We start from the raw sequence: 25,889 nt of genomic DNA on the forward strand, positions 1-25,889 counted from the left end.
TTAGGCAATTGTCTACAGCTAATGCATATAAAATGTTCTAGGAAAAAGTGAGTCGGAATGTAAATCTTCCATGCATTGAACCAATAGCCAAGTTAGTTGTTGATGAGAGTGTTGGTTTGCCGCTCTTGATAGACAGGGTAGTGAGAGCCTTTAGGAAAAAGGATAATATTCACCTCTGGAATGATAGACTAAGGAGGTTAAGAAGATGACCAAATATCAAAATCTAGGGCATGGATTAATTGATTGATTTTTTAAAGTTTAGTTATGAAGAGTTAGATGGAGAGGATAAAAAAGTTTGTTTTAGGTACGTTGCATTATATTTTGAAGACTGTGAAATCTATATTGATTAAATGTTGGAATGTAGGAGAACTGAAGATTTTCTTGGTGATGCAAATCAGTTTAGAGTTGCAAGTGAAAAAGGACATACAATCTTGCATGACCTTATCAACATGTGGTTGCTAGAGAGGAGTGATAAAATGAATCATGTTAAGATGAACAAAGTGTTGCGGACTATGGCCCTTAAAATTTCTTCACAAAGTAATACATTTAAGATGTTGGTAAAAATTGGAGAAGGGCTGCGAGACTCCCCTAGTGAGTTAGAATGGCAGCAAGCAAATCAAATCTTTTTGATGGATAATGACTTATGCACTTTACTTGAAATGCCAGATTACAAGAATCTCTCAACTTTGTTTCTCTGTAGAAACCATCTTCTAAGAGTAATTCTTGAGCCTTTCTTTAAACTCATGCAAAATCTACGAGTGCTAAACTTACATGGGATTGGTTTTACGTTATTACTAGCATCTATATCTTGCCTAACGTGCCTCAGAGCACTCTATCTAAATTCTTGCATCAATCTTTTGAAAATCTCATTTGACATAGGACTAATGCAACTGGAGGTGCTTGACATTTGAGGCATTGGGATAAATCATTTTCCAACACAGATTGGACGTTTAATTTAGTTGAAGTTTTTGCAGATGTCACAAGGGAGATTCTCAAAGAAACTGATGCATTTGATTGGATTGGACCCAAGGGAGCTTCAAAACTGTCAGACTTCAGAGTCAATGGCATCAACAGGATGCGATGTTCCTTGATTGAAGAGTGCAATGAAATTAAAACAATTGTTGATGGTATATCACAAGAAGTGTGTTAGAGTGCTTAGAAAAGTTGTCGATAAACAATGCCCTAGAGTTAGTAAGCATTTGGGAAGGAGTTGTTCGTGCTGGAAGTGTAGCCCAACTGACAACCCTAACTTTGAGCAGATGCCAGAAGTTAAAGAAGATATTCTCCCAATGAATGATTGAACAACTCTCTAACTACAAAATTTAAGAGTTGAACTATGTTCTGAGATTGAAGAGGTTTTTATGGAGCTTGAAAATGCTGAATTGACTAGTGCTTTTGGTTTCCTTTTTCTTGACGACAGTTTGTGTAAGCAAGATGTTGGTATTAATGTTTTCTCCATCAATTATTTGTTATTGACATATAAGATCCTCTTGTTCTTTTCGTTTCAAGATAACATATGATGTGGTGTAAAATACCTAATATAGTTGAGTAATATTTTCAAGTAGAGTACATTACCCACCTTCTATTTTATACTTTGCACCTTGAACTATTATAACTAACATATTATAACTAACATTTGTTATTGACATATTGCAGGCGTGCAGTGCAATTCTCAAACCAAGTGCTTAATGTGGAATGTTTTGGAAATGCTCCAAATTGTGATTTTCCTTTCTATTTTGTTTCACTTCATGATTTCTTGTTTGAAGAAGCCGAATTTAGTTCTTCGTCTAATTTTCCCCTTCACATATCCGCATCCTTTCTCAATATGTTTTTTCTACTAACTTTTCAGCATTCAAAGCCTACCACTTTAGAGTCTCATACTTATGCTTTCCAGGTTGCCAATTGATGTTTATAGCAAGATGAAGGAACCAGAGACGGGGATCCTTTCCAATGATTCAGGGAGCCAAATGGCCATTTTCTGATCTCATTATTTCTAGGCACCTGCTCATTACACGTACGGTCCGAACCATGAGTTTACAACTAACTATTACATCATACATCTTCATTTGGATGGATACTTCAAACTGCTAGATAGAGAAAAATTGCTAGATATCTAAATACTTCTTGATTTGGATGGATACTTCAAACTTTGTTCTTTTGTTTAAGCATTTTCAAAGATTTTCGCTTTATGTTTCTGCTCTTTTTCCCTTTTGTTTCAATCTACAGAAAGGACAGCTGAGAAAATATAACAAAATAAGAAGGTAAGAACAAAACAACAACATATTGCAAAACAACTCATTTAACCCATTAGTTCTAATGCATAACTGCAACTAAATACAAGAAAAAAAAAAAAAAAAAGAGATCTGTATAAGGTTAAGGCATGCAAATCTCTTGAAAAAATTGACTTACTTAAAAACACATTTTTTCTATATTATATTCGATTTATTTCATCTAACCAAAACTTACATACTTTAACTTGTATGTAGTATTACTCATTTTTTAACACTTACTAAACTGGGTAATGTACAAGCTTACAGAAACATTGAACCTGAGGACTAGCTAAGACACAACATTCAAGACATACTCAAAATGCATTCATATGGGCATTTCAGCAAACAAGAGATCCAAGGATGACTCAATCTCTCTAGAACTACTGCATTATTAGATAGAGCTTTCTGTTCTTAGTTAATTGGATCACACTCAAAAAAAGCAATCATCATGCTCCAACTCCAGTAATTACTTTTCAACCTAATGTGGTAGATGTTGGGTTGCTCAGGAAATTCTAAGAAACATGGTGTTCCTTTCGAATTTCTGATTGCCCAACCATACATGCATGCATCCCAGTTTACATGTTATATTTTACATTTTTCTAAAGGCTTTTCTTTTCTCTGTTATTTTTTTATTTCAAATCAAAGGGTGGCTACCTGTGCTATATTGTTACTCAAATCAAAACCCTATTGGACCATCATTCCTCTGTCATCCACAAGTGAGCAGGCAATGGACAACACGAACAATTATAGACTGTAAAATTGCTGATCTAGTTTATAAAATAATTTCAAATTACAAACTAATCTTGTGCTAAAAGATTCCAGAGTCCATACCCTCATTTCAAAATACTAAATAAAACTTTTAGATTTTCTTTCTTTCACTTAAAACGTATTTAAATGCTAAGAATATTCAACCAATCGCTTGATTTGGTTTCCGTCACAAAAACCAAAATAAAGCATCTTTTATTAAGTCTTGGTATGTTTAAAACTCTGATAGAAGTTTAATTAAAAATAATAAAAAACTTAAAAAAAAAAGTGCTGTCCAAACAAAGCTTTGAGACTTTCAATGTTAATTTTCAAATGCTGGCTAACTTTAGCACAAGTCAAAGATACCAATATCGACATTGTATTTGATACTTATTGGAAGGACCCTAAACTAAACAAAGGGAAAAGGGTGAAAAAGAGAAATGAATCCTAGTCGTTTAATTGTCCAAACACTTAACCTCAATAAATCACAAACCACATAAATTTTACTGATCATAATACTAAAAAAGACACCCAAAAATAATGCATTTCTAAGCACTAATTTCCATATCAAATCAAAAATCAATGTTCAAATAACACAAAAAAATTAGAGTAAATATGGGGTGTCATATGGAAGCATGCTTACCAACTTTGAAGGAAGATGCACGGGTAGATAGCGGTGCACAGAGAGGAGGAGCTGCCCACAGAGAGAGGAGATCCAAAACTTCATGGGGTGTACAAAAAATTGTGGGGAGGGGAGAGTGTGACGACCAAGATTTTTTCTAAGCTTTTTAGGCATTTTATTATATATTGTTAAGGCCCATAGAGAGGTGGAGTAACCCAATTTTAGAAATTGGTTTGGACTAGGTACTTAAGGCCTTGAGAAGGGCCCAAGCCCATGCGTGTTTCAGCCTCTATAGGAAATTGGGGTTTTCAAGCCTAATAGAACTAGGGCTCACGCCCAACCCAAATTTTTGAACGCCACTTGTCATCCAATGGAGCTTATATCTAGGACTTGATGAATTTGGACTAAATTGAGGGAAGTGAGGTGAGAGATCTAGGGTTTGGCCTTGCATGCCTACCACAGAGGATCACCCACCTTTTTGCCATGTGTCATGCATGCAAGAAGGCTTGCTTGTAAGAAGAGGCTTTTCGACACTTGTCACTATGAGATAAAGATTCTAGAAGGAAGATGATGAGGTTATGGAAAACTGGAGCCTAGGAAAGGCCAAGGGGCCTTGCATGGTAACCATAGAAGAAAAGGGAAAAGTAGTCTTGCTTGTTGCCATGTGTCATGCATGCAAAAAGGTAAGAGAGGATGTCTTGTCTTGGGAAGGGGCGAAATCTACATGGAAAGGGAGAGCCACACGCGTATGGAGCTTCTAGAAGGATTTTGTTAAAGACTTATTTTAGGTGGATGGCTAGGGCAAGGGAAATTGTGCATTGCCACCCACAATGACCAATTATGCATTGTCCAAGACAATAGTAGAAGAAAGAGAAAAAAACTCCTTGGGAAGAGATGGAGATTTCGGCCACATGCACACAACCACACTTCTCATGCGCCACTTGGCACATATGCACACATGTAAGAGATTGAGGAAGATTTTAGCCTGATAAAAGACCATTTAGCCACAAGTTTCATTGAACCAAGACATGAGGTGAAGGGGCAGAGGTTGAATGAAGTTTCGATTTTGAGGAAGGAGGCTCCACTTGTCCAAAAAGTCCTATTGTGTTCCCAACACAATCAAACGATGAGGAAAAGGAAGAGGGCTTAGGGTGAGATGCCACTTGGCATCCATGCAAATAAGCTTAGCTTGTGCTAGAAGCTTTTTGTCTATAAAAAGGGGGGATGCCAAAAACATCTTTTTTTTAGTCACTTGGAGGATTTCTTTGGAGAGCATTCGGCCACCACCTTTCTCTCTACTTTCCACCATTTTCTCACCATCCAAACACTCTTCACATTGCTCTTTTTCTCACCCAAACATCGTTTTGAGGGCAAGCAAGGTAAGAAGCATGCACACTCTTTTTCCTTACACTACACACATGGCCAAGGGAAAGCAAGTTTCAGACTTGGCTAAGTTCACCATAAACACTTGCTCACACGCATGCACCCACGGCTAAGAAGATTATAATGTTGGTTTTTGTGGAATTTCTCACATAAGAACACCTATGTGCACTCGGCTAGATTAGGGTTTTGTTTTCTTCTAAAAGGAATATGGACTCAACTTCATTGCTTAACCTTGTAAGCATGATGTTTTGAGGATGAAGGCTACGACTCTAGTATTTTTATGAGCTAGGGTTTTTGTTTTATGCAAGCTTTGGACTTAAGGAAGAGAGGTCCAAACATTGGAGGATTATTTCTTGGAAAAATGTTGAGAGCACAACACTCACTAATGCACGAATTAGGGTTTAGAAGAAAAAGGGATTCTTATGACCTGGTTACCATATTTTTCAACTTGCTTATTTTATTGGACGTTAGACTTTTTTGTAAGTAAATTTCTAACTTGTACTTGGATATTTATGTATATGTCATGTGAACTTGTTTGTTGTTCAGTTGTATGTTGTTGCTTGATATAATAATGTTCTTCCATGGGATATAATCTCTTCTTTGTATGATTATCCAATATATTGTTGGAATGGCTTATGGAATTAGTTCATGTTACGAAAATGGAATGGGAAGCCACCTTTAGGGTTCAGATTGCATGATGTTTGACATGCCCATAGATATTTGCCCCATGACCGAATCTTATATAGTATCAAGTCCATGAAATATTTGTCTTTTTATAAAGTATGATCACTAGCATGTTTCGGCCCCACATGTATGTTTCCTTGATAAAATTTTATTCAACACATTAGAAAATTCTAAGTTCATGAAAAGTTGACGTAATGCATGTTTCCAAATTTAAAGGCCTCGACCATGACCATGGATGAGGTATTGTCATTTTGTGATTGAAGTTTTAGTAAGTTAAGACCAATTATTGGATGTGCTAGGGTTTATGTGTTTTGGCCACTATATGTAAAGTTTTGAATGTTTGTTTCTTACTTGTTATTTCAAATGCCTTAGAGTTTATATAAAGGAACATGGTCACATGTTCTAATATTTTCAAGCCGTAACGTAAGATGTACATAGATATGCATGTTTGTATGTTATATGGTTATGATGAACCATTCGGCATTGCATGTGTTACATGAAAGGTTCTAAGTTTTATAGTCATGTCACATGCATTGGGATTGTGAAAATCTTTTGAAAAGAAAAAGAGTCTTTGTAAAGTTTTGTCACAACCCCAAAGGCTAGGATGAGAAAATGTCCAAGTGGAACACCTAAATCCACTCAGGAATGTCTAAAATGGAGTGATAACCCTGGGTCGACAAAGTACAGTTGACAGACCTTGAATGGTTCCTAAAAGAAAAGGATACTAGAGCGGGGTCGTACCTAAAGCTAGTGGGTGCCCTATGGTGAAGGCGAAAGTGAATTGCCGTAATATGAATGTTTAAAAGTAAGACGTAGTCACCTTAATCAAAGTGGCCAATGGTTGATGTGGTAACTAGAGGGGAACACACGGTGCATAGGAGAGCCTTGAGGTATCCATTTATATGTTAAAAGTCAAGAAAGGCCTTGAGCTCAAAGTTATGTTATAATATATGAACAAGAACCAAGTTCACAAGTATGTTAAATGAATAAGTATGAAAATGACGAAAATATGTTTCATAAAAAAAAAAATGATTATGAAAGTTACGATGTACACGATGTCTTTTTGAAAGGTCAAAAGTATAAGTAAAGTCTCATGTCCATGCATACATTGTTAAGTTTGCTTACCTATGCATACGATATCTGTTACATGTTATTTGTTTACTTACTGAGATTTCTCGAAATCTCACTGTTGTAATTTCCACTATCATTCCCTTACTTGGAATGGTAGAAGTTATGCCAAGTACACGAGACCCGTAGGTATGGATAGGATTTGTGAAATAGTGGAGGATGAATTCACAGTGGAGGCTTGTCATCAATCCACTCTAGAATTGCTTAAGGTCAAGGCTCAGCATCTCAAGAAAATTCTAGCAAACCTTAATGAGTCAAGTGTTGGGATTTCATCCTTGGATCAGAAGAAGATTTTGAGATTTAAGAATGATATGAATTTTGTGTCGGAATATCTGGAACAAGCTAGAACTCTTTTGTAGAAGCTAAGGAAGTCGCTGCTGAGTTGGGATTAATGGATTTGGACCCCCGAAAGACTAGGGGATGTTCTTAAGTCTGGTCGAGGATAGAACCTTGGTCTTGATTCATAAGACCTTTTGATAAGTTTGATGTATTGGTCCCGCATTTTGGGAGTCTCCTTTGGGAACAATCAACTCTTTTGATGATTCTTATGAAATTTATGTTTTTGGGATTTATATGCTTCAGTACCATGATATTTGTCCTATTTATTGATCTAAGTAGAATTTTCGCTGCAATATACTGCATACTACTAGTTATCATTAGGTGCATTGCATTTTAAGTATCATATACGAGGGATATGTAGTCTTGTGTTACATGTCCCGACGCTTCAATTTCTGTCAAATCCCAAGCGGGAGCAGGGGGAGTCACAAAGGGCTATGGGAAAATGGGGTGGGTGGGTGAGGGGGGAAGTAGCAGATAGAAAGAGAAAGAGGGGGAAGTAGTAGATGGAAAGAGAAAATTGGGGGAAGGGGGGGGAGAGCAGCTCAAAAGAAAAAGGGTGGGTTTGAGGAAAAAAAAAAAAAGAAAGAGAAAGGGTGGGAGTGGGGAAAGCAGATTGAAAGGGATGAGGGCGTACGAATATCAAAAAGAAAAAAAAAACCAACATGTGGATTTGTGTGATGTATATGAAATAAATGGAGGCTGAGTAGATTTTCTCATAGAATATATATAACAATAAACAACAAAACATTCAATAAAATTACTTTAATTATTACGTACGATTAACTGGGGTTTACGAGCCACTGCCAAGAATTTAACAAGCTAAGTGCTCAATGGTGCGGACAAAAGAAAAAATGTATGAAATTGAAGGAGATAAGACCCAACAATTTTCAAGTTTTGTTAGCAAGTCATTGGAGAGTTTGCTTCTTGATAGATAACCATTTTATCTTGTCATTTCTTCTTGTAAAATATTTATGACAATATTTATTTACTTATGACATTTCTTCTTGTACAAGTGTAATTCCAATCACAAAGGTGATATATAATGTGGCACCACGTTCCTCGATAAAGAGCCTGGCGAGGATTCATGGTATCAGGGATGCCAGTCGGTCGGCAACACCACAATTTTAATATCTGATCTAGGCGTGTAATCATAAATCAAGTACACGGTAAATGAATAGGTTGTAGTAGAATAAGTAAACCTTTAGTCAATGACTAAGTGTTAATTGTAAAAAAGGTTTATACCGATAAAAGGTTCATTCATTAAGAATAATAATATCCACATGTCATTGTTACTTCCTAAATAATGTTATATTATACAGAAAGAACTATCCATCACATAAATCCAAGTACAACAAACCGAACATAGTTTGTTGCCTCACTAAAAGGTAAACTCCACAAAATACAAATAACTAATAGTAGAGACAATCCTCCATTTCTATCGCTCGGACGGGAACAATCCTTCTTGGGGGTAGGCAATGGGGCCCTGTACTCCGCTGCCCTACCCTCACATTGGGGGGGGGGGGGGAGGGGGGGACACCTGTTTGCCAGATGTGGGTGGCGGGGCCACCGACACCACATCTATCCCCCTAGCTAGGGATGTGGGCCCAATATATATAAATATATATATAATATATTATATAAAACAAACCCCATATATAAAAAAACCTGTGTTGTTTTGAGTAGTGTGTTAAGTTTTGCCACCCCTCTTGGGTGACCCCCTCCCACCTTCAGTACTCCGAATCAGATCAACCGCTCTCATCTCTCTCTCTCATCTTTGTGAAACCCTAGCCTATCTTTTTCTCTCATGCTTCATCTGTCACATGTCGTCAGCCTGTCACTATTGTCGTCTGTCAACCCGCCTGTTGCCATTCGTTGCTATTTATTCATCGCACGCCTAGTCTGTCACCAAAGGTATATTTATGATTTGGAGTGAAATGTACTTGTTTTATTTTCATTTTTTTTTGTTTGTGTTGAGTTATGGAGGATGAGATTAAATTGAGGAGTTGGAGATGGGATTTTGAATTGTGTGCAGTGAAGTGTGGAGATTTGTTTGTTTGTTGATTGTTATTTGTAAAATAAAAATTTCTGCATGTGAATTACGACTTTAGGGTTTCGGATTGAAACCCCAAATTAATCCAAAAATTACTCCAACACTTAATAGCAACAGTAACATTCAAATTAAGATCTAGTGTGTTTGTGTGGCATGTGAGAAAACCTTAAAAACCAAAACCTTGTGTTGTTGCTCTCATCTTGGTCATGTGTGTGTGTGCAAGAAATAAGTGGAATAGTTTTTACCGCCTTGTGTTCTTCCCTCTTCGAATGGTGTAGAAGAAATCTTTGGTGATTTCGAAACAATAGTTGGAGAAAGATGGTGGTGTTTGGTTGGTGAGAAGACTTGAGGAAAAGAAAAACTAGATAGAAAACTATGGTGTGGTTGAGATAGTGTTGTAGAAACCAATCTGGAATTTTTTCCAAAAAAAGGGTCATCACATTTTGGCTCACCCTTCTTATAGGTGTCTCCCTCCTTTCTTGGAATACCAAGAGTCCTTGTGCATGGATGCCACTTGGCTCAATGGCCAAAGAGTCTCCTCATCTCCCACATGATGGGATTGCATTGGAAAGCCAAAAATTGTTTTTTGACAAGTGGCGTGTAGCTTTCCCCAAACCAAAACCCTCTTTCCTTCTATACCCTTCTTCATGTGTCTAGGTTCAAGGAACTTGGTGGAAAAAAGGTAAAACTCAAAACCCTAAATCAACCTTGAATACATGTTTGCATGGTTGCCATGTGGCAAGTGGGTTGTGTGTGTGTGTGTCTTTCGGTTTTTATGGCTTTAATATAAATTATTATATATTATATAATATAGTATATTTAGTATATAATAATATAGTGATAATATATTGTAGTATATTATTGTAACAATCCGCTCATTTTTCTCTTCAACAGTCACAAGTCTCGTTTTGCGTGTTGAACCTCGATTGTGTGTTTTTAAATTAACAGATGATTTTTAAAGCAAGTATAGTGTTTTAAAGTCTTCGAAATATTTTAAATGTCCAAAATATATTTTAAATTCGGTATTTTCAGTATTATTGAACCAAACCTAATTTTAATGCAAATCTCTTTATATTTTTGAAGCCCAAAAAATATTATAAGTGTATAAAATCATTTTATCTAAATGATTTTATTTACTTAAGAATATTATGAAATTTAGGTTATGTTCAAAACTCTAATTATTTAGATAGTTTTATTCTCTTAAAAGTATTATGCAAAACTTCATCATTTTCTTTTTTTTGAAAGGAAATCTTCTCTCACATTTCATCAAATCAAAGATGAGATACATGGAGGAGCCTCCTCATTGTTACAATGAAATCTGAAATGGAAAGAGTATTTTTTTCTAACAAGTGTGCTATGATATTACCATTTCTCCTAACATGAGAAATTTCACACTTAGCGAAACGTCTTAATAAAATTGTAGCCTCACTCACAAACATGCTTGCAATGGACCAAGCCTCTGTAGTGACCTTAAGATCATTTGTAACCTGCATTGAGTCCCATTCAATGAGCACCTATCCAAGACCTAAGTCAAGACCAAATTTAATTGCCTGCGATGCACCATAAGAATCAGTTAGCAATGGATTAGAAAACAATTTGTTTATTAAGCCTCAAAGTAGCAACAATCAGACCCTCGTAGTCCCTAACACATATGCCAATGCCAATCAAACCTTTGAGCTTGTCAATAGCTCCATCTCAGTTGATTTTATACTAGTTGGGAGGAGGTGGTGACAAGACCTCTACTGATGAGCACACTGGTATGACTCTGCTGCCAGTTCTTTACGCTTCCTCTCTATGCAGTTCTAGGATGTGCTTGGACTCCTTAACCAAATAATTAGGATGATTAAATTCTTTGTTATAAACCAAGTTGTTTCTTCCCCACCAGATCCTTTTAGCTACTACCATAAACTCTTGTAACACACAATGATCCATAGAGGCTGTAATGGCTTCGACAAGTTGTAGCATTGAAAGTTGTGGCAGATAACATTTTTGAAGCTTTTTTGAACACTAACTCCAAACATCCATTGAAACTCCACACCTCCAAAGAACATGAACCCCAGTTTCCTCTTCCAAATTGCAGATGAGACATAAAGAGTGATCAACAATCTTTCTTTTGAATAAACTTAATTGAGTGGGAAGTGCTTCAAGATAAGCCCTCCACATGAAGACCTTTTCACCTGGTGGCACATTTGAGTGCCAAATCTACTGCCATACCCCCTTAAACTAGTCACTATTTGATGATTGACCCTGATTTGCAATTCCTTCTCCTTCACCATGTGCTAAGCACTCCTTATAGAAAAATAGCCATTATGAGTGCCCTTCCATATCAATCTATCCTTGCTATTCAAAGAGCTTATTGGTGTTCTTAGAATAGCTTCTGCCTCACCACTATCAAAAGTCTGCTGCACAAGGTCTCTCTTCCAGACTTTAGAGACTGGTTCAATTAGTTAAGTAATGATATTTTATTTATACTTCATCTAGATATTCTTAGGCTCGGTTTGGATACATAAACCTATCTCATCTAGATATTTTTTCAAACTCTCACACAAAATATAATAAGTAATTTAACTTTTTCAAATATCAAAACAACAATAATATTAAAAATTATATTATAACAATATTTTATTTAATTTTCAACAAAACATCTCATTTCATCTGAACTGCATAACCAAATGAAGCCTTAGTTAACCATCCGAGTGTAAATCTCTATCGTTAGATTAATGACTCATAGATAAATGGTTGGGATTAAATGCCAAAGGAGAAACCCTAGCTCCTGTTCCCCCCCCCCCTTTTCCCTCTCTCTCCTCCCTCTACCTCCAGTCATGCGTGCAGCCCCCTCCCTATCTCACCTGATCTGCTTCTTCAGCCCAGCGCCGCCGCAGCCGCAGTCTAGCCACCACCACGCGCCGGCCACCGGCCACCAGCAATCTCCTCTCACGCCGGTAACCACCCCCCACCGAACCCAGCCCCCACGACGTTACCCCTTTCCCTCTTCCTCCCCTCACACAGCCTTTCACTCTTCCTTGGGCTCACTCTCGTGCAACCCAGCGCCGCCGTAGCTAGCCCATGCCAATGCCTCCCTCGCCGGCCTCCTCCCTTTCCCTAGCCACTGGAGCCTTCCTCTTTCTCCCTTCTCCTTGAGCCGCCTCCAGCCTCGCGTCGCCGCTCACGAGCACACCGGACCTCTACCCATTGGCCATGCCTTCCTCCCGTAGCCACCTCCTAGCCCAACCCCTCCTCACCTCTCCTCTCGAAATGTAACCCCATCTCTCTAGGATTCCCTGTCGCACAACTGCTACACGCCACTGTCATTGACTGAGTAGCCCATTAGCAGTCCACCGAGTCCCCTTCCTCCTCCCCCAGCCTGAGGCTCTCATCTCTCTCCCTCTCCTCCTCACCGAATCTAGCTCCCCTTCCACATTGGTCCCTAGTCGCACAACCACGCCGCCGCTAGATCTGCCACCGTAGCGGTCACCGCACCAAGCCCAACTCGCCGCATGATAGCCTCACCCCCTCCCTTTCTCTCTCTCTCCCCGATCTGGCCCCCTTAATGTAGTCTCTCTATCTCACGGGTTCTCCACCTCATAGCCTAGATCCGCTGCTAGGCCCACCGTGAGCTACCTCGACGGCACCACCAGTTCCACCAGAACCTCCCCTAGCCACCCCTAGCCCAACCCAATGCCCAAATAGCCACCTTACATGATGAACAACCACCGTACGTGGTTTAGGTGCTACCTACAACCTTTCCACCGCCATCCACGAACTCGTCACCATGTCGGCCACCCTCCACCACTAGGATAAACCCACTCTTATTCGAGAAACCCTAGATCTAGCAGAGAAACCCTAGATCCGATCTTTCGAAATAGCCTCATTGTAAGGTCACGACAGTGAACATGAAGGAGCAGCCACCGCCCAAGCCAGTGGCTTCTGAGACCACAAGGCCATGCCAAATAGCGAGCAACGCACGAGATATCTTGTTGTATGGTATAACTCTCTTTCTCGTTCCTTGTTAGTTATTGTGAAGTTGGTTGTGGACTATGCTATGTTGTGGAGTTTGCTGTGTTGTGAAGTGTCGTGGTTGTGTGGTGAAGTGATGGGCGTAGTGGTGAAGTGTGTTGTCTCGTGTTGTGGACCGTGTTGTGAGAAGTGTGGTGTGAAGTGAAGGGAGTACACGTAGAATATATTCCGTGTGGAGAAGTTTTGATGCACCGTATGTCGTGTCACGAAGTGTGGAGCGTGATGTGTAATGTTGGGAACTATGAAACAATGTCTCGGAGTAGTTGTGATGTGACCGTGTGGGCGATGTGATGGTTGTCACTGTGTATTAGTGTTGTGGCTTGGAGCATGTGTGAAGTGACGGATTGGTGTGATAGTGACGTAGCAGGAACATGATGAGATGTCACAAAGTGATGGGAGTAAGTGAGAAGTCGTACTTGTGATAAGTGAGGAGTTGGTGCAAAAGGGGAGTAGTGGGATGCCATGTGTCGTGACAAGGTCACAATGTAGCCTAGAAGTAGTTTCGAGCTTCGTGATGTGACAGGAGGTGAAGTTATGAATGGAGTCATGTCGTGTTAATTGTTGGGATGAACTATGTAATTAGACTGGCAACATGAAGAGTCCTGTCAATTGGGTTTAGGAGAAGGTTGGTATCGGACTATGGATATTGCCTACACAAGCAAGTGATCAACAGATTATTTGTTGATCTTAGGTGATAAAAGGGGATAGGGTACATGTGTTTAGAACTGAGCTTCGACTCTGACAGAGTCGAAGTAGTCGTTTCCGATGTTATACTTTGATAGGAGTTGGAGGAAAATTTTCTCTCCGAGTCAGAGCTCTGACCGTTTATTGGGCTAACTCAAGGCCCTTCTTTTTCGACTTATGGGCTCACTAAGCTCAATTAGGAACCTGTAAAAAAAATACTGAAAAAATAATAAAAAAGCTTAAATACAATAGTTCAAAAATTAAATAACATGTAGCCATAAGTTATAACAACCCCATTATTACAACACTAACTATAGAGATAAACACTAAATAGTAAACACTGTAAAAAGTTAACAACATGTGCACTTGTGCAGCAAGGATTTCACTCAATGATCATACCTAAAATGAAGATAGAAAGTCGCAATCAATACAAGGAAAAAAACTGATAATAAAAAATTAAACACGATAAAAGTAGAATTTGATTCTCACCAATAAAGGAGGTTCTCCATAGTCCATAGTCCCTCAACTCCATCCAACTCTCAAGGGGCGCCCGTCTTAAAGTTTCAATTATTGACAATAATGTTAGGGTTCACAATTAGGTCTATAAAATTATAAAAAGTAGAAGTTAAATAAATGAAACATTAAAAATAATTAAATAATCATTTAAAAGTATATAATGTTACCAGATTCTAGCTTATAGCTCTCGGCATCAACGCCGATGGTATCTAGTCTAATGGGTGTTTCACTTATCCAGTTCTGTGTGCAAACAAGGGCCTCCAAGATTGATGATGACAATGAACTCTGATAAGCATCCAACATGCGACCTCCAGTGCTAAAGGTCGAATCCGAGACAATCGTAGTAACATGAATGACTATTAATATATATATTACTCTAATTCAAAATAAACATGTTTTAAATTTTGATGTCAGATAGACATGGTCTCCCAGTTCAAAATGACTATATATACATATATATATGGCTCGACTTAATTACAGACATATATATATATGGATAATAGATAAAATTTGTTGTTTTCTGGGAGGTTCACAGAAAAAGATAAAAAGTTCAGACAAATCACAAATACTAAGAGCGGCTCTATCTCTTTTACATCAAAAAATTGTTTTGTTTTATGTCAAAACAAGAGGCGGGCACATTTCTGAACTTGATTATAGAGTAACTAAGCACATAACTAAAATGAAAGATGGCAACTTTCTGTTCATTCATGTCATTTCTTCCCTATGATAATGGATTAATGTCAACTTTCTCAAACACAAATTTTTTAGTTTCATCAACTCATGTGTTTTAGCCTTGGTACTAATGAATTCATAACGGTTATTGAGTTCTAGATTAAGTTTAAGAACTAATAAATTATGGCTCTTGATGAGTAGAATTGCTTTGACACACTAAGTAAAGAACAATGATTCTTCTCTCCACCAAAGTATAGTCCGAAAGGTATTTCATCACTAACATAAATATCTGTGAAAGGTCCCTAAGTGCATGCACTGAAGTCACTAACTCAAAGATGAAGACTACCTAAATTTTTTCCTCATTGGCATTTCCACAAACACCTAGAGTATATAGTATAATTGATATAATATATAATTATAATATTTTTTTTTTCCCACTAAATCACTACAACTGTAATACCATTTCCTCAATAGTAAATACACAGTATATAGTATAATTATAATATTATATACTATATATAATATAAGAATTATAGTATAAATGTGAATTCAAAAGAATCAAAACCCTAAAATTCAAATCAGAGAGTTGGAACTTGGACTTACTGTTACTAGTCGGAGTTGATGACAACATGATGAAACGATGAAGGGAGGGGGAGAGGGGCCTCTGGAATTGGAAGGATAGGGGACTATGGGGAGAACCAAGAAAGAAAGCGACAGTCACGAAATAGGAGGGGGAGAGAAGAGGGAGGGAAGAAAAGATGAAGGGAGAGCAAAACGACGTCGTTCCACTTGCAATGGAACGACATCATTTAGTTTTTTTTAAAAAAAAAACACGATGTAAGGTTTAGTTATTTTTTAAGAAAAATATCAGAGTTCGGAGCCTCTGACTTCGTATAAATTATCGGAGCACCTCCGAACTTTGAAAACTCCGACTCTGTCGAAGGCGGTGGCGGAGCCAAGGTAGGCTGGAATAGAAGCTTTCAGAATTTTGCATAGCACTATATGTGTTATCTAGTTAGACACATGTGCTGGATGGACTTCCCATACATAATGAGTAATCTGTCTTAAGTATACGTACATGATTTTAAGTCTCAGAGTTGACTTAAAGTGGTGTAACATGCATGGCTGGGAATGACGATGAAGTGTTGGATAGTGTACATGAAGGAAGTGATGTGTGCATCGACTAGGATTAGAATGCATGACTTGGTTGGTTCAAGTTATGCATCAGAATGAGGTTTGACAGGAATAGTAAGATGAAGGTGTTAGTGTCTTAGCCCTAAAGTAAATCATGGAGGTTCACTTTAAAAGATAAACATTTGAAGTAGAACGCTGACTTTGGAAAAGGTGAACTCAAGTGGGTCTCAGAAAGAGGAAACATAAAAAGGGAAACATAGAAGATGGGGATAGAAGGTAGAGTGTGTCTTAAGTGAGGAAGCTCCAAGTGAGGTGTAGTCTGTGTTTTCTAGTTTGTTGCTTATGCGCTAGAAAGGAAATGACAATAAGGTTGTGTGCATGTAGGTTGCCATTTGACATGCACGTGAATGGACTATATGATATGAGAATAGCATGAAGTCCAGGTAAGTATTATGTTTATACTCTTTCAGAGTTTTCTAAATGATATGATATGAAATGAAAATAAAATGTTTTCACTTACGATGCTTTATGAAATGAAATGAATGATGTTTTACGAAAGTATGCTATGTATAATGTTTAAATGTATATGTATGTAATATCCTTCCCTGGTAACCCTTTTTATGCAACCAAAATATTACTTGTATGCATGTGAATGGATGTTACAAGTATTATGTATTGGATGTATCTTCCATGAAATGAAATGTGAGGCTTATGGCTTATGCTTTAAGTGATACTTTAAATGATGCGAATAAAGGGTTTTAAATGCCCCTATGAACTGATGCTTTAAGGATGTCATCAGCTGATGTTTTAAATGATGTATTTAAAAGATGATTTTAAGCTCTTGCTTTTAAATGATGTTTATGAATAAATGAGTTGATGAATGAAAGAAATGATTGAATAAATAAATGCTTTAATGTATGAAAATATGTAACGACCATATGAACGAATGAATGATGGTACCAATGAATGTGCAGATTGCAATGTCGGCTAAGTAGTACTGGTAGGCACCCAGTGCTGCCCCTAACTAAAAGGGGTTCCCAATCTATGACCACGAGCGGAACCCAAGTCCAAAGGAAGATCGCTAACCCTCATACACGGGGCATAACAATGTGTACCGGCCAAAAGAAAGTGATAAGAATATGTATATATGCTCTAACTCTTTAAGAAATGAAGGCATGAGGTGTGGAAAAACATTTTACGAAAAGAAAACCCAAAAACCCTTTTAAGAAAAATCACACCTCATAATGTTTTAAATGAATGTATGTCCTACATACTATATGTATATGAGTGATGAATGTATGAATGAAATTTGACATATCAAATAATTTATGAGATTTGACATATCAATAATTTGTGCAAACAAGGAATTTGCTACTACCCCTTATTTTTCCAATGTTTTGTCCCTACTGGAACTGATGGCGTACAATAATAGCCTTTAAGGCTATGAGCATGATCATCGAAGTCTTGGGCAACGACATTGAAGTCTTGGGCAACAACATTGATTATCTTGTACCGTCATGTTGCATACAAACACTTGTAATAATTCATATTCTTCACCTTGTGACAAAAGAATGATAATGTGTGAATATGAATAACACAGATGGAAAGGAATTCACTATAAAGTGCTTTAAGTTCAACGGAATTTTATACTAAAAGGTAAAGAAGTAAGAAAAAGAAAATAATGAAAGAAGAGATAAAATTTGTGTGGCCTCATGTTCCTCGGTAAAGGATCTGGTGAGGATCCGTGGTGCAAAGGGTACTAGCCGGTTGGCAACACTCCGAAATTTTATTGACATAGGCATGCAGTTTTCACATAGAAGTACATGTGTAAGTAAATAGACATCTATATTGCAGTGGAATAAGTAACGTTTAGTCAGAGACTAAAGTGCTATTTGTACCAAAGGTTTAAATCGGAAATAGGTTCATTCTTTAAAACATAAATATTTGTATGTTACTATCACTTCCCACATAATATTACAAAATATCATTTGTTCATTTCTTAGACCCAGGTATGACAGATCAAGCATGATTTTTCTTCTGACTAAATAGTAAGAATGGCTTCAAGAATCCTTTACCTATCCATGATGATTGACTCATGATAAGACACACACTTGATATCACAACATCTCTTCGAACCATTCAAACCCATCATTTCAAACTCACAGTATAAAGATAATCCATAAACATAATGAAGTTAACCTACATCAATGGTATTTAAAATATTACAGTGGCGCTGATGCTGCTCCCTCCATTGCTCTCTTTAAAGCCGCTTGCTTTCTTCAAATACACCGAATCTAAAGAAACTCCAATGCTTACGATCTCAAAAGTGAGATTTTGTCCTTTGTCTAATTCCTTTTATAGGTAGGATCGCCAGGTGTCCTTTTGACGTACTTTTGACTTTAGACATACTTGAGTTGGAGCCTTTTAGTCTAGGTCGTCCCTATGGAGGACAACATAGACAAACTGACAGGACAAGGCACGCATGTTCTTGCGATTTGCCTTGCATCCAATCCACAATCTCTCTCCAAATATGGGTCTCCCATGTGGCACTAGACTCTAGGTTTAGATGATATGGCCTACATAGTCGTAATCTTTTTCCTGCAAACCCACTCTAGATATGACCTTTTAGGTGGAATATGGGCCTCTGCATACGACACTGTTGCCTTTTGAGTATTTTTGTGTTATACCAGAAAGCCCTTACATCCATGAGTCTTGTCCTTATCCATTGCTCGCCTTAGACTTGTACCTCGCCTTTTGCACCAGCCTTTCTTAAATTCATACGGTTGGTGCCTTTCCTCGCTTGGATGGTTCCTAGTGACAAGTCCTTTGTTACATGACACTGAGATGTTTTAGCCCAGCTTCCTACATCGTGTCGCTTGCCCTTTCCATGTTGGACTAGTTGCACTCTGCATGCCACCGCTGCTTCGTCTTCTACCAAATCAAGGAAAGGCTCTTTTTTTTACCTTAACTTATCCTCGAACGATGGTCTACCCCCTTGAGCTAGTGAGGTCCTCACATCCTCCCCTCTTTATTAGGAATTTCTTCCTCGAAATCCGGTGAGGACCCTCCCTCGATATGAAATTCCAAGGGAGGTGATCTAGGCAGGGTGTTCTTTGGTGTTCTTGGTCGACACCATTTGAGTTGGAGGCCTACCCTCACCTGGATGTGCCAACGGACCTTCGTCATCTCTGATTGGGACAAAAGCTTCCTCCCTCCTCTTGTCTCCTTCATCGGTTGCTTTTGGTGCACCCGTTGGCTCTTGTCTCTTGCATCCTAGCTTCTCTGGTTGATTTGGCATTGTAGGACATTGGTAAATCCCCACCCTTATCCCTTTCTTGTTCATCACATTTCAAGAAGGTTTGTTTCTCCCCACGTTACGCTACGGTCATGCCATCGTGGTCCAAAATTTCCGTTATTAGGGCTAGCTAAGAGCTTTCTTTGTCTTGGCAGCATTCCTTCTCATCTTGCTGGTGTTCTACTTCTAGCCTCACCACTTTGTGTTGTTCTTCCATGAATCTAGAAATTATTTTTGGTGGTACTTCTACGTTTTGTCCCATCGTCTTCTCTAGCACCATGATTATAGTTTGAAGCTCTAGGTATTGTAGTAAGAAAAGGCAGTCCAAGGCTTATTTATAGATGTGCTCCTACTTTTGAATTGTCCGAACTACCCTTGCTATGTGTGTTACAGCTCACTTATTGCGGCTCGAATAAATATTGGAATTGATCCCACGTGACCTGCTCACTTTCCCATGTAAACTCCTCGTTTCCTGCCTCTCCCCATTGCACCTTAATCAATTGTATGGTTGTGGGCTGTAGTTTATGTTCCTTCCAGTCTACAATTCGTATGGCTTATGTGTATGGGTTTTTCCTTGTAAGTTAGATTCGATTGTAGTGGAACTAGATTTGGGTTAATCATTCTGGGTTGTTGGTTCTCGAAATTCTTCCTTGACGAGGAAACATAAAACACATTATGGATCCCTTCCTACTCCTTAGATAACATCGCTCTCTACACCACTAGACTTAGTCGGAGTCTGATTTCCCTAACTTTGCCTCTGACTCTGACACTAATGTTGTTGGAGTTCAAATCCGAACTTCGACTTCGACTCCGACTTGTGGAGGCTTCGATTCGACTCCGACTCCAATTTGACGAAGCGGAGTCGGATTTGGACTTTTAGCTTTGGGCTTTTTGTAGTTTCATATTTAGAACAGTTTAAAAAAGTAATTTTTGTGGACTTTCAAATTTCAATTTTTCCATAAAATTAAAAAGTAAAACTAAATCATTCACTATTAAATTACTTCTATGCTAATATCTAACTTATTTTAAGACTAAACTTATACTAAAGTGTCTAATATATGTTATCATACTGTAGTATTACATATTATTCTCAATGTCTATAATGCTACAATACTATAGTATTACATGTTATTATACTATAATATTACATGTTATTATATTATACTAGTATCTAACTTATTTATAAGTTATTTCTACACTAGACTTTTTTATAATGTTTAATTACATATTATTAACTTATTATACTAGATTTATTATCTATTTTTATACTTGATTATGTATGGTACTAATACTATGATATTTACATATACTAAACCGTCATTAGTCTATTTGTATTATTGTATAAGTATATTATTTTATAATAATTAGTCCATACTAGTATATTATTGAATTTAACTATGTAAGTTCTAGTTATATATTTACTACATAAATATAAGTGTGAGACTCTAAAGTAGTAGACTTTGAATGGTGAAAAGTTAGTAGAAAAAACATATTGAGAAAGGAGGTGGATATGTGAAGAGGAAAACTGGACGAAGAACTGAATTCGACTTCTTCAAACAAGAAATCATGAAATAAAACAAAATAGAAAGGAAAATCACAATTTGGAGCATTTCAAAACATTCCACATTAAGCATTTCGTTTGAAAATTGCATTGCATGCCTACAATATGTCAATAGCAAATGTTAGTTATAATATGTTAGTCATAATAGTTCAAGGTGCAAAGTATAAAATAGAAGGTGGGTAATGTACTCTACTTGAAAATATTACTCAACTACATAGTAGGTACACTACAAGAAAAAAGGGTTTTTCCGGCGATTTTTCTAGTGTTGCAAAACAAAACGCCGCATTAGAGTAGTTTTTGCAAAATCGCCGCTTAATTCCGTTGAGAAAACTGATTCATCAAGTTACTTATCGAGTTGCAGCGAAAATAGTCTTTTTAGCAGCGATTTATTTCGCCGGTAAAAGAAAAAACATGTTGCAACGCTCGATTTCGCCGTAATATAGTAAGTGGCGCCATTCCCCTAAAAATATTTTGTTTTTCCCCCCGATTTCTTTCCCCCGACACTTCTCTCTATTCTTCCGCAATATTCCATCTCCATTTCCCTTTCCGAGAGATTAGCTGCTACTCCACCCACGTCCCCCCAACGATTTCATCTCCACTTTCGCCCGATCACCCAAAGTTTGCTCCTTTACCACATTTTCCTCCCGCGGAAGCTACGGTCGAGATAGTATCCCCGAAGCTGATTAGGAGCCGTGCGATTCGTCTCTTTGAATCTGTGGGATTTGGGTCAGCTGCTTCCAACTGAGGTTGGTCGAGATTCAATTGAGGGATAGCGTGGGTCCTTCTGTCACCACAGGTATGGCTGCAACTCAGTTGGAGTTTGGTAATGAATCGATTTGAAGCGCGGGTTTCTTTACAAAATTAGGAGTTTGGATTTTGCTAGACTAATTTCTATCTGTGCAGTTGTGAAATGTACCAGTAATTAGGGTTTCTTTTCACGAAATTTGCATTCAATATCTGCATTTTGTGTTTCACAGAACTCATGTCCATGGCTCGAACATTGAATGACCCAGTAAAAAATTGCTATTTTGCCAATACAACTTATACTAATTAGTCAAAACGCATTATAGATAATCTCAACTTTATAGTCCTACTTGTTTTTGGAGTGTACCTGTTCTCATAATAGACTGAACATTAATGCATATTTCTGTGCTCTTGAAATTGGATTTGTGCTAGCTAGGGCCTTTTTTCTTTATCCTCTTGGGCAAACTTTGTTGCCCAAATGTAGATAGAAAATGCCTCATTTACCCACAACAGACTTCATATACCAAAATGTGTGCTAGAAAAAACTCTTTTTACTGGTTTAGTGCATGTAGTCCTAATGCTACTAATGATCAAGAACAGGGATGACTCTTATATTAAGATGTGATTTAATAAATTATCCAACATATATGTATATATAGATATAGATGATATATCTAATTATTTCTAAATTAATCAGACCTATCTCATTTGTCAACCTTAATTAAGTTTGATCAGATAATGAGACACTTTAACTAGGATTTTTTATTATAACTTTGACTAGTTCTTTTGGTAGAATCTAAGAAGCTTGCGCACATTATCATTGCGCTGGATTAACCCTTTTTTCTTCTAGTGTAAAAAAGTTTGATACTGAGTACTGAACTATATGATCATGAAGTAGATCTGATTTTAATGGGGGGTACAAACTCCTAATTCTGTTTTCCAAAGTATAATGGCTTTCCGTGATTAATGGATTGGATATAAATCATGTTTTTGGAAACATGATGATGAAATTAATAATATATATGTTTTCCAGGAGCTTTACTGCCTACTGCTAAAAAAACCAACCAATTAAAACAGATTTTTCTTGTCTGCTTCTCCCTTAGTGGCTTCAAACGTGTAATCTAAGTGTCTTTCGTCCCTTCATATCTGATCTGTAATGTTTTATTAGCGGCGACTGTACGTACTGTTAACAAATTGAGAGAACCACTTTATTAAGAAGTGAAAACGCAGCGAATATAAATTATTAGAAAAATTAATTTAATTTTTTTGTCCAGCTTATTTTAGCTTTTTAATTAGCTGATCATGATGAACGAGTATTGAGTCTGATCTTCTCTCACTTTTTGTTGCAAAGTGCATGGTATTGTGGTGGTTTGGAAATATTGGATTCAAACTATAGTTTGAATTAAGTTAGAAAACATAATGACACACTTTGAGCTTGGAACTCCAATTATAACTTTGACTAGTTCTTTTGGTATAACTAAGAAGCTCGCTCTTATATGACTGAAGCAATCAGATTTTTCTTAAAATTAGAAATACATTATCTTCTCGAGAGTTTGATAACTTGCTTACAATGACTTCTTTTTTGGAGAAAAATATCACCACAACAGATTTTATCTTCCATTTGGGTATATGTATCAATTATATAGTACTCCCTAAATATTAATCAAGTCCATTCTGAAATATTAATTGAGCAATTAAGTGCACTTCCAATATGATCATGCTATTGGAGTATTTTTTTTCTTATTATTACTGTTTGTTTTTCATGTTAGCCCCATTGTTTATGCATGATCTCTTACATGCATGATGATTGTTAGTCCACAGCCCTCTCATTTCTTTCTGTAGAAAGCTCATAATTCAATATTTTCCCCCGAATTACATTCATATCGTTTCGAGTTAATTTATTTTCTGTTTTTCCCTCACTTATCGCAAATTTCTTTTGAGATTCATGATATACTAAGGGATAATATTGGGGATTATCTTGCAACATATATGGTGTGTGTATATATGGATTAAATGATCGAAATGCATGAAATATAATCACTATTGAATATATGGATTCTGTTTTCACGTTAATATTCTACTCCATCTAACTTCACATGATGAGTACTTGTGTGATACACATGTGAGTGATTAATTAAAAAATTCACCAATTAAATATCTAAACGATAAGGAGATCATCCTCCTAATTAATTAGTACTAATGAAAAACAAATATTAAATTCATGAATTAATATATATATATATATTTGGTTCTACCCATATTCTGTTTAGATATTACTTAATAGACTGATTTTTGGTTCTTGACATCATGATCATGGATGAAAACCTTGTCAGTTTGGATTGGTATTTGTCCCATTTTCACTAACATATATATAGAGACAAAGAGCCACTAGATTCTGAACCATGTAACAGCCACCATCCGAACCACTATATACTTGGGACCCACGTACAACTAGCGTTACTGTGTCCAGCTGTCAGCATCATAGATAAATACATCTTCAGTACTCCAAAGAGTTCTCTCTCCCCTCTCTCTTGGTACGTAGGGTGATCCAATTAATAATCATTTGGATGTGATTCCCTAACTTTGTCACCGACTTATAAGACCTTGGCCCCTCATGTTATTCATGAAATATTAATATATTGAATACATCTTCAAGCTTTTTTGTGTAGTTCATCTCATTATATAGGCTTGGTAGACCCCCCCCCCCCCCATATATGAAAATCGATCATATCCTATTACTCAATTATAAAGTCTATATTCATATATATATATATATATATATATATATAGACTTTATATATATATGGACATTGATCCTATGCTCAATTGGTAAGAGAGCAGATTAATTTAAGGATATTTTCATGTTTATATGGCCCCCATATTTAAATTATAATTTATGATGTATTATCATTTATTTTTTTGGCTTCCTTTTTCTCCCCTACAACCAATCATTAGGAGCTAATGATTGATCGATGTTGGGAAATGGATATATTAATTTCTGGTTTCCTTGATTTTTTATGTAGAAGAGGGAAAAGATAGACACGTAAGATAAATTGTATATCTATGTTTTTTCCGATCTTCAAATTTAGATAAATACTTGAAAAGATCTTGATATGTATCATGTACTCGATTAGCTAGGTGCTTGGTCCATATATAGGTGTTGCTAGTTGGTTTTTGGTTGGTGTACTCTGTGTGATGCTGCTAATTTTGGGACCCTAATCTGCTGCTGGATATCTTGATCATGTGTATATTTCTATTGCCTAATAGAGTACGTAACAAAAAGCCATCGATACTATTTACTTTCCATTTATAATATTGTGATATTTAAACGAGTACAGTCATAAAAATGGATTTATAAATGACTAGGGAGCATAGAAATTCCAGCTTTAGATTTTGTTGTACCGAATCTACCGATAGCATTATAGTTTGTAAAATTTTTTTTCATTGAATTCCAAAAAGAAAGTTGAATCTTATATTTGGTAAGGTGTAGTCATGTCATTCAACCTGTCAAGTACTGGCCACTTAATTAGAACATCCTCATTGGTTTGGAGAAAATCTAACTTCAACTAAATTTAGCTAACAAGACATTTAAAACACCCCACATTGAATTAAGCATGTTTGGATAAATTTATGGACCTAATTACAGTAACTCACTAAATTGTTTTTCGTATAGTAACTTAGCCAAACACTATATAATTCATTTCTCACTCCTCTCACCAAATATGTAGGTGCTTTTTGTAATTAAGAAAATACCTTTAATTTATTATTATTAAATATAATATGTGATAAAAATATATTAATTAGTTAATATTAATTAGAATATTAAGATTTAATTTAATTAGAATATAATTAAATTAAATCTTAATTGGTAGAACTACAAAATGTGATAAAAATAGGTATTCAATAAAAAAACTATTAAATTATTTTTATTTTTTAATCATATAGAGAGTAAATCCAATATAGGGATTAGATTTGAATGGAATAGACACCGACAAACTCTGAGTGATATTAGCTAAAATTTAAATTTGTATTTTGCCAATTCAATG

At 36.7% G+C, this 25,889-nt stretch overlaps 1 long non-coding RNA gene across 1 annotated transcript; it reads right to left on the minus strand.

The window, feature by feature from the left end:
• Positions 1 to 1,951: 1,951 nt before the first annotated feature.
• Positions 1,952 to 3,746, minus strand: LOC121238269. Its single transcript, XR_005935098.1, has 2 exons — positions 3,658 to 3,746; positions 1,952 to 2,235 (listed from the first exon to the last, which is right to left on the minus strand). It is a non-coding gene; the product is annotated as an uncharacterized LOC121238269 (long non-coding RNA).
• Positions 3,747 to 25,889: the final 22,143 nt, after the last annotated feature.

The sequence above is a fragment of the Juglans microcarpa x Juglans regia genome, chromosome 7D (genome assembly GCF_004785595.1).
Source record: "Juglans microcarpa x Juglans regia isolate MS1-56 chromosome 7D, Jm3101_v1.0, whole genome shotgun sequence".
Classification (NCBI taxonomy): Eukaryota; Viridiplantae; Streptophyta; class Magnoliopsida; order Fagales; family Juglandaceae; genus Juglans; species Juglans microcarpa x Juglans regia.